The sequence below is a fragment of the Mastomys coucha genome, unplaced genomic scaffold (assembly GCF_008632895.1).
Source record: "Mastomys coucha isolate ucsf_1 unplaced genomic scaffold, UCSF_Mcou_1 pScaffold6, whole genome shotgun sequence".
Classification (NCBI taxonomy): domain Eukaryota; kingdom Metazoa; phylum Chordata; class Mammalia; order Rodentia; family Muridae; genus Mastomys; species Mastomys coucha.
In genome coordinates this window covers 72348193-72357676 of record NW_022196912.1, presented here as the reverse complement: position 1 = coordinate 72357676, position 9484 = coordinate 72348193, and the positions used below count along the sequence as shown (strand labels likewise).

The 9484-nt window shown below is 37.7% G+C and overlaps 1 protein-coding gene and 1 long non-coding RNA gene across 2 annotated transcripts in view; one reads left to right on the top strand and one right to left on the bottom strand.

Annotated features, from left to right (window-relative positions):
* LOC116080033 overlaps positions 1 to 8969 on the top strand; it is a 15850-nt gene extending 6881 nt beyond the window's left edge. The window contains exons 2-3 of the long non-coding RNA XR_004114287.1: positions 5401 to 5534; positions 8911 to 8969. This is a non-coding gene — a long non-coding RNA (uncharacterized LOC116080033). The remainder of the gene's footprint in view (positions 1 to 5400; positions 5535 to 8910) is intronic.
* Positions 1 to 9484, bottom strand: part of Ttc6 (tetratricopeptide repeat domain 6) — a 189523-nt gene that overhangs the window by 143411 nt on the left and 36628 nt on the right. The gene's annotated exons all lie outside the window — the stretch shown is intronic.

Sequence of the window (9484 nt, the reverse complement as noted above, 5' to 3'; positions counted from 1 at the left end):
CCCAGGGACTAAACCACCAACCAAAGAGTACACATGGTGGGACTAATGGATCCAGCAGCATATGTATACCAGAGGATGGCCAAGTCGGTCATCAATGGGAGGAGAGGCCGTTGGCCCTTTGAAGGTTCTATGCCCAGTGTAGGGGAATGCCAGGGCCAGTAAGCAGGAGAGAGTGGAGTGGTGAGTGGGGGGGGGGGGAAGAGGGGTTTGTTTTTGGTTTTTGTTTTGTTTTGTTTTATTTTATTTTATTTTATTTATTTTTTCTTTATTTTGGAGGGGAACCTGGGAAAGGAGATATTGTATGAAATGTAAATAAAGAAAACATCTAATAAAAAAAAAAGAAAGGAAGGTAAAATACAATTGGAACATCCATAGCTTTATAATGGACATTCTAGCTATATAGATGTACACTGAAATATGCAGGTTTTATATATGGTTAATCTTGCTGTGTTTTTAATCTCAAGTTCCTTGCAGTAAAGTTTTAATTCAGAAAAACACTGCTAATTGAAAGATGCCAGATATCCCAAGTAATATATTATATGGTTCTATTTACTTGCATATGCAGAATAGGTAAATCCATAGAGACAGAAAGCCAACAAGAGGCAACTGGATGATAGGGGAAGATGGAAAAATAGGGAATGACTAATGATGCAAAATGTCTCTTGGGTGATGAAATGGTTTAGAAATGGTTTCATACATAAATGAAGTGTTCAACACTTCATTTCTTAACTCCTAGATTTGTTTAGTTTTTTGCTAGCACAGTAAAAATTACTATACCAATATATTGTTCATTGATAAAAGGAATGTAGATTTGTTTTCAGTCTAATAAACCCTGAGCAGTTCACACTCAATATTTTGAAGACACATTATTAAAAGCAACAGTTTTTCTGGGCATAGTTAGTATGTGCCTTAAAACATAGTATGGGATTAAGATCCCAACACTTGAGAGGCAGAGACAGACAAACCACTATGGCTTCTCAGCCAGCCTCATCTACATGGAGAGTTCCAAACTAGGCAAGACTTCATAGTAAGATCCTGTCTCGATAAACAAACAAACAATCCATTAACCACAATGGTTTTGTTGGTAATAGATGGAAATTTTAGAGACAAAAATACACAAATGGTAGTTAATGAGGATGTTTCATTCAACACTGAGAAATACATAGCTATGCAAGGCAGCGTGAGCCTGTAATCCTGGATACTGGAGAGTCTGAGGCAGGAAGATAGGAAGGCCTCTCTGGGCTACAGAGTGATCTTAAGACCAGTGTGTGCAATTTATTAAGACCCTGTCTCAAATTCAAAAGGGTTGGAAAGGGTATTAAAGGTAAAAGTCAGTGTATCAAACACTTGCCTAGCATGCGCCAGATGCACATGGCCCTGGGATCAAGCTCCAGAAAAAGAATAATAAGAAAGAGAGAAAGAATGAGCATATAAATATATTGGTTTTTAAGCCATAGCAAACTCGTAAGCTCAGCCCTCATAGGAGTCCTGAAGCAGCAACATCATGAATCCAAGGCCAACCTAGGGCTACACCATCAGTTTGAAAGACAGCGTGGACTCCATAGAGAGATCCTATCTCAAAAAAAAATGTCATTAATTTGTAAGTCAAATAAATTATAGTCTCAAGTGAAGGAAGTATGGTAAAGTAACTGAGTTCTCTCAGTCAAGCAATAACTGAACTCTCTGAACCCCAGTTTTAAAGCATAGGGATAATACTGATACTATGATATTATGAGGTGATAACACACCTCATGTTTATGGGAGACTTCGACAACAAATGCAAACAGAAAATGCCAGAGAGCTAATAGATATTTCTATTTACACTAAAAATCAAGGTAAGGATGCTTATGTCACTATCAACACTTGGTTTTATATTGGAAGTTTTAAATGTAAAACAGCCTAACTATGTAGTATTAAAAAATGGATTAACCACATGTCAGAGACTATAATTATAATCTAGACCCCCCAAAAAAATCAATAGAAAATGATTAGGTTAGGAATTAAATGAATCCTTAGAAGCCAAATGTGGCACTTTAGAAAAATGAGAAAAGCAAAGAAAAAAAAAAGAAAAGAAAAGCTATAAAAAGCAACAAAAATTATAAGCTATTGAAATAGCGCTTTGAGGGCAATGAGGGAGGTTTCTTTTTTTAAGATGTTTTATTTATTTACATGTCATACAATATCTCCTTTCCCAGGTTCCCCTCCAGAAAAAAAAAGAAAAGAAAAAAACAAAAACAAAAACAACCCCCTGTTCCTTCCCCCCTCCCCCTGCTCACCACCTCAACCTCTCCCTTTTCCTGGCCCTGGCATTACCCTACACTGGGGCATAGAACCTTCACAGGGCCTCTCCTCCCATTGATGACCGACTTGGGTAGCTGGATATAAAATTAACTCAAGCAAATCAGTGGCCTTCCTCTACACAAAGGATAAACAGGCAGAGAAAGAAATTAGGGAAACAACACCCTTCACAATAGCCACAAATAATATAAAATACCTTGCTGTGACTCTAACTAAGCAAGTAAAAGATCTGTTTGACAAGAACTTCAAGTCTCTAAGGAAGGAAATCGAAGAAGATCTCAGAAGATGGAAAGATCTCCCATGCTCATGGGTTGGCAGGATTAATATAGTAAAAATGGTCATCTTACCAAAAGCAATCTACAGATTCAATGTAATCCCTATCAAAATTCCAACTCAATTCTTCACAAGACTTAGAAAGAGCAATTTGCAAATTCATCTGGAATAACAAAAAACCCAGGATAACCAAAATGAGGGAGCTTTTTAACTACCACTTCCAAAAAAAAACTGTCTTGAATCAAAAAATATGGACGTTTGGGCTCACAAGAAAAATCAAAGGAAACTCATCAAGAGGTGCACTCATCATCCTGTTTAATATGCGTGAACTGTCTATTCTCTCTGAGTCACTGACTGTAACTAACCAGGAGAACGTCTCTGCACCTACAAGGTCTGGAAATGCATTGAACACTCCTTAAAATCCTCTAAGTAACTGAAAACCTGTGAGGCCGGGAGTGGGCCAGCTTCACAGTCCTCACTACGGTTTTCATTTGTCCCACTAAAAAAGAAGAGTGTCTAACACTATAGACAGAAGTGTCAGAGCTAGAAGGCGCTTGAAAGATCAGCACCATCGGAAGAAAGCCTACATGTCATAGGCAGTGACACCCGCAAAGGGTGCCATGTCTTCAAAGCAAATCAGGCAAGCCCAGGGCCTTCCTGGTAATCGGATGCAGGCAGATGGCCCAGTAACAAACACAGCAGTAGCAACCCTCTAGCCTTCGAGGCTGTCTCTGTACTTCTTCAGTCGTCAGCTACAGGACGTTTGAAAACAGTAAAACCCAGACACATACTCAATGCCGTGAAATTCATCTTCTCCCCAAATGACAGTGTCAACATGAGCCAAGCATAGGTGCCTATCCCGGGCCTTCCTACAATCCCATCAGTACTTCCCTGCAGTACACCACCTTCAGTTAAGCTACCCTGAAGTTCAAATTTCAGAAAAGGAGGAAAAGACACTTAATGACCCTAAATAGGGACTTGTTCATGCAGGTTTGAAAATACTCTGATTTGCATTACAATCTTTTGCTTCCTGCAGGTACAAACCTGATGGCACTGGCCAGCAGAATTCTACTTGCAGGCACAGGAATGTGTCAGGACCACTTGGCGGCTTTCCCAACTTCTACTTTTTTTCCCCCTCAGTTAAATATTATATACGATTATTGTGAATGATTTGACCCTAAAGTCAATGGACCTCCCAGTACTGAAAAATATGTTTTCAAATAAAACGGAAACTGAGTGGCTGTTATATAAATGTAAACATCTAAACTGCTACAGTAGCTGTCTAAAATTATGCAAGGCACCTTCTCCATTAAGACCTTAAATCTTTTCGAAAAGATTCAGTATTTCTAGAAACACAGTACTACTATATTTCAAGTAAGATGGAATGTCTCTTTGGTAAGTACACCTTACTACAGAATTATACATATACTCTATGTTTAGAAAAAGCAAACTATTGATTTTTTTTTAATGAAATTGTTTAAAACAGAAAATCTGAAACAAACATGTCCAAACTAACTTAAACTGATAATTTGACACAGCCTAGAGTCACTTGAACAATCTCAACTGAGAGATTTTCCAGATCAGACTGTCCTATAGCCATGTCTGTGGGACTCTGTCTCGACTGTTAATTGATATGGGAAGGCCCATCACACCATGGGTGGCACCATTCCCTAGGCAGAAAAGCCTGGGCTGCTTAAGAAAGTTAACTAAGCATGAGCCTGCCAGCTGCCCAGCCAACAACATTCTACCATGATTTCTACCTCTAAGTTCCTGCTTGAGTTCTTGAACTCTCCTAGTGATAGGCTGTAACCTATGAGTTGAAATAAAACCTTGCCTGGCCTGCACGGCTTTGGATTATGGTATCTGTCAATGAAACTAGAGAAAGAAATTATTAGAAAAATATTTCAAGAATATGACAGGGCCTAAGGCTGGGCAAAGCTCCATTCTTTGCTCACTGTCATCAGCATGAGAAAAGACAACACAACGTCTGGCTCTCTATTTCAGAAACCTATGAAGAAACTTGACTCAAAAATAAAAGAAATCATAATAATAGTGAAACTGATAAAAAATGAGAATGGCAAAGACAGGCCCTCCAGGAAACAAAAATGACATAAATATTCAATATTACAATTTATAAATACTATTTATATGAAAGCAAATTGCTGTAGCATTGACCTTAAGTACTCTTCATCTTAAGATAATTCAGACTTTGCAGAGGTGGGGAATCCTATAGAACAACAACAAAAAAATCTGCTTAGAGAAAAAAAAAAAAAAGGAAGAAGACGACTTGAGCAAATGCACCTGCCTTCCTCCTCTAGGCTGTAGCATTTGTTATGTGAGTATGGCACTCCTTTCACATTAAGTGGCAAGCATTCAGGGAATGATGCCCTGTTGGTTCTGTGAGGCAGCCCTGTACTACAGCACTTCAGTTAGGAATGCAGAAGTAGGAGGACAGAGGGCAAGACTCCTCCCCTGAGAAGAGGCCTGCAAGCCAGTGATGAAAGGAACAGACAAGAGACGGTTTCAGACCACACAATAAGTGCATTTAATCAAGCCTAAGTATTATCTGCAGGTCCCAAGTTCAATCCTCATATAAATCCAGTTTGTGTACAAATATGAAGATAAGGCTATAAATAACAGAGAATGCACCTGCTCCTATTGTGCTGATGGAGAATTAATTTGTGGGCAAGTTGTTGGGTTCTTGGAGTGGGAGAGAAGGCAGAGAAAATGGACGGTGGTTGTTGTTCCATACATTAATTAATACTGTAGATGTGAAAATACTTGTGTGTCTAACGATTCTGAAGACTCATATACCTCTCGCTTATCTAGTCAACAGTGCTATAGCAAAGTGAAGTTTTTCCAGCTGGAGTTGTGGCTTAGTGATAGAGGAATTACCCGTGATGTATGAGGCCTCAGGTTCTGCCACCACCCCAGGTCTGCCAACACTGTCTCAAGATACACAGGTAATTTTGTGGGGTGCAGCCCTTGTTACTTAACCCCAGTAGCACAAAATAACAGCAGCAATGGTGACAAAAAAAAAAAAAAATTGTCGCCAGACGGTGGTGGCGCACGCCTTTAATCCTAGCACTTGGGAGGTGGAGGCAAGAGGATTTCTGAGTTCAAGGCCAGCCTGGTCTACAGAGTGAGTTCTAGGACAGCCAGGACTATACAGAGAAACCCTGTCTCGAAAAACAAACAAACAAAAAAAAGATGTCAAGATGTATAGATGACTTTGTGGGGCAAAGGGTCTGTTATATATTGCCCAGTGCCAGCCCCTGCCAACCATGGTTTTCCTAACACACTTCAGTCTTTTCCATAATATGATAGTTTACATTTTCAACAAGTTGCCTTTTACAGTTTCTTTCTTTCCATGTATATGTACATATATATGAAATACACACACACACACACACACACACATATATATATATGTATGTATGTATGTCCACATAGCAATCTTTGGGTTGTAGTGGAGTGTTCTAACTCAACTTTGTGACAGGGAAGATGGAAACATGTCTTTATATTTCCAAAATAACACTATATCTGAAAATGACTCAGTTTTTGCTATTTCTGAGTTGAATAATAAATATAATTAGTCCCCTTAATATATACTCTATTTTTTAAATGCAAAAAAAATCTGAAAATTTGAATTAAACATGAAGAACCTAACCCATGTATAACAAAAACAGTTGTAATACTTACTACCTGTAGATCTTATTCCAAAGGCTTCTGAGAGCTATCATTCAAAGTGGTCCCCAAGGACACTCAGCTCCTGAGTAGGCTCCTCCTAAGTGAGCAAGCTAACTGTGTAAGCTATCAGATACAGCAGAAATGGAAATGTGCAGCTATACCATAAAACTCAAAGGCAACTTCTGACTTTCTCTCTTACATCTCTTGTTCTTGGAAGAACCATCTGGCATATCATCAGGTCAATTACGCAGTCCTGTGGTGAGGAACTGCAACAAATCTGGCCTTGTGATTTAGATATCCTGGAAGCAGATCCTTCAGTTTTAGTAAAGACTTCGAGTAACAAGGGCTGCAGACAAGACCTGAACCCATCAGAAGTGGAGGGCCACCACCATCCAGCTAAGCTGCTTCCAGACTCAAGACCCACAAAGCCTGCATGAAATAATACATGTCCAGGAGAGCTGTTGGTTCAGCAGTGAAGAGCACTGACTGCTCTTCCGGAGGTCCTAAATTCAACTCCCAGCAACCACACGGTGGTTCCCAACCATCTGTAATGAGATTGGATGCCCTCTTCTGGTGTGTCTGAAGACAGTTATAGTGTACTTACATATAATAAATAAATAAATCTTAAAAAAAAAAAAAAGTCACTTATCCCTAAATATGGCGGTGTATGTTTGTGATTGATTCTGGAGTCAGGAGGCTGGAGCAGGAAGATCAGAGTTCCAAGCTAGTCAGAGTTTCATAGTCAAACCCCATTTCAAACAAACAAAACCCCAAATAATACATGTCTAGTTTTTTAAGCTGTCTAAGCTTTGTGAGACTTATTTCACAGAAATATTGTGAAGAGTAGATGGGAGGGAGATTGCAGTCAGGATGTATTATTATACCAAATAATAATAATTAAATATATATATATGTATATATATATATTGCTTAGAAACATCATTAAAAAGTGAAGTAGTTGGTGACATAATCTTTAGATAAAAGTATGTGTGTTAACAATATGCAATATTTCACATACCCTTTTTTCCTACAATATCATCTATACATCTTAAAGTCTTTCTGTCATTCCTGCTGTTTTGTGCTACAGGGAACAGTAACATACTAGGCTAGCTTTTCATAAGTGACTTAGACCCAAAGACCCTGAAATCATATCACTCAACATCTCATTATTCATCAATATCTTTAAATAACACAGTCCTTGCAGGATTTCTGAAGTATTTGTAAAATCTTCAGAATTCAAGAGATTACTACTAGAAGTAAAACACTCCTAAGCCAAGAACATGATTCTTGACCTTATTACACAAAGTCAAATGAGAATAAAACTCTTATTCTTTCAGTTACACAAATCATGCATAAGATTTTATGCAATGTATGTGTCTTCCTTAGTTAAGATAAAGATTAATTAAAATCCATGAAAGTTAATGATCAGTACTAAGTTTTATTTTCTGCATATTAAGTTCCATATTCTCTGAACTTTTGTCCTACAATGTTGAGAAAATAAATGATAAATTTTGAAAAGAATTCATTTAAAGCATTCTCTTAGGCTTCCTAAGATTTAATAACATACATAAATGCTCCAAAAATAATATTCAGAGCTCCAAAAGCAAATACATTTTGTTTACTTCATTCAACAAATATTTATTTATAAAGTAACTACTAAGTCCAAGGAATTATATGAAATGATTTGAAGCATAAAAAGGCAAAAGAAAAATAATCTTGCTTCCACATTTTATGGTCTTCAAACACAAATTCAATATTTTAATCCTTATGAAAACAGAAAAAAAATAGACTCAACTCTGATCATTTAGGTAGTGACTACCAAAACGAACATATATATTAGTGGTTAGATAAATAATAATAATAATATGCTACCAAATGAGTTGTTGCCCAAAGGGGACCCATGGAAATCCTGTAGGTGTACTGGATTTCCTTTAGAAGCAATAAGATAAACCTTAAAGTCACCAAGAGACTAAAATATTCTTGTTTTGCACAGCTTTTTTTGAAAGGTAGTCAATCTCACTTGAAGGAATGTGCTTTTACTTGATTTCCAAATAGATACAGAAGTAACAACATGCCAATTGTGATTCTTAAGATCAAGCCAGCTTATATGCCACCATCATAAACACATTCCTTTTGGAACCATAGGTTTCAGGAGGGACACATACACAGATGTTCCTAGTCATATGTTGATCCCGGGGGAATACATTATAAACCTGATCCTGCCATAATAGACTCTTTAACTGATTCACTATATACAAATAAGACAAGTGAACAAAAGAGGAGGCATGAGCAAGCACTTCTAAATTAGCTAATACCAACTATATGCTTAGCTTCAATTAACAACTTGACACAGTAGAGTCATTTGAGAAAAGAGTCTAGATGAGGGATTGTCTAATTGAGTTGGTCTGGGGTATCCACTAGGAAATGTTTTAATTGTGTTAACTGATGTGGGAGGACCCAATCCAGTGTGGGTGGCACCATTCCCTAGGAAAGGGGTTCTGAACTATGTGAGAGTGGAGTAATCAAGTATAGGAAAAGGAAGCAGGTATATTCACTCATCTCTGCAATTTTAAGTTCTTGCCTTGACTCACCCACAATGATGAAGTGTAACTAGAATTGTGGACTAAAACAAATCCCTTTCTCCCCTAGGCACTTTCTGCCCGGGCATTTCATCCTCAGCAATAGCAGCAGCAGTAGAACCAGGTTAGTAGTCAATCTACTGATGTGAGAAATACTATTTAAAGTTACTGGGCTTTGGGAGTTCTTTTGTTATCCGGCATTAGCTGGCTTATATAACTATGCAGGAAGACAAAAGATGAGATAATAAAATGACACTGACAAAATCAAATTATGAGGGTCATTCTCTACCATGTGACATATCTGGTTTGGATTTAGATGTTATCCTGTATCAATAGAGATCCAATCTCTTGTGAAAAGGAAAATTAATAAGTATCTGGTTATAAAAAAAAAAGTTTTACTAGGGCTAAGGCATAGGATATAAGCAAACTGACGATGGCCTAACCTAAGACACAAGTGACAGAAATAAGGACTCAAAGAATATTCCTGAACAGCCCCTATTCTCCATTGTTTAAGGATTACCTTAAAGAGAAATATTTAATTAAAATAAATTTCAAGTTTTTAAATATAAGGGAGGATCCATCTTCAACAAACTGGAATTTAGGGGGTGTGAAAAATCCGATGGGACAGAACTTCCTAAATCTTA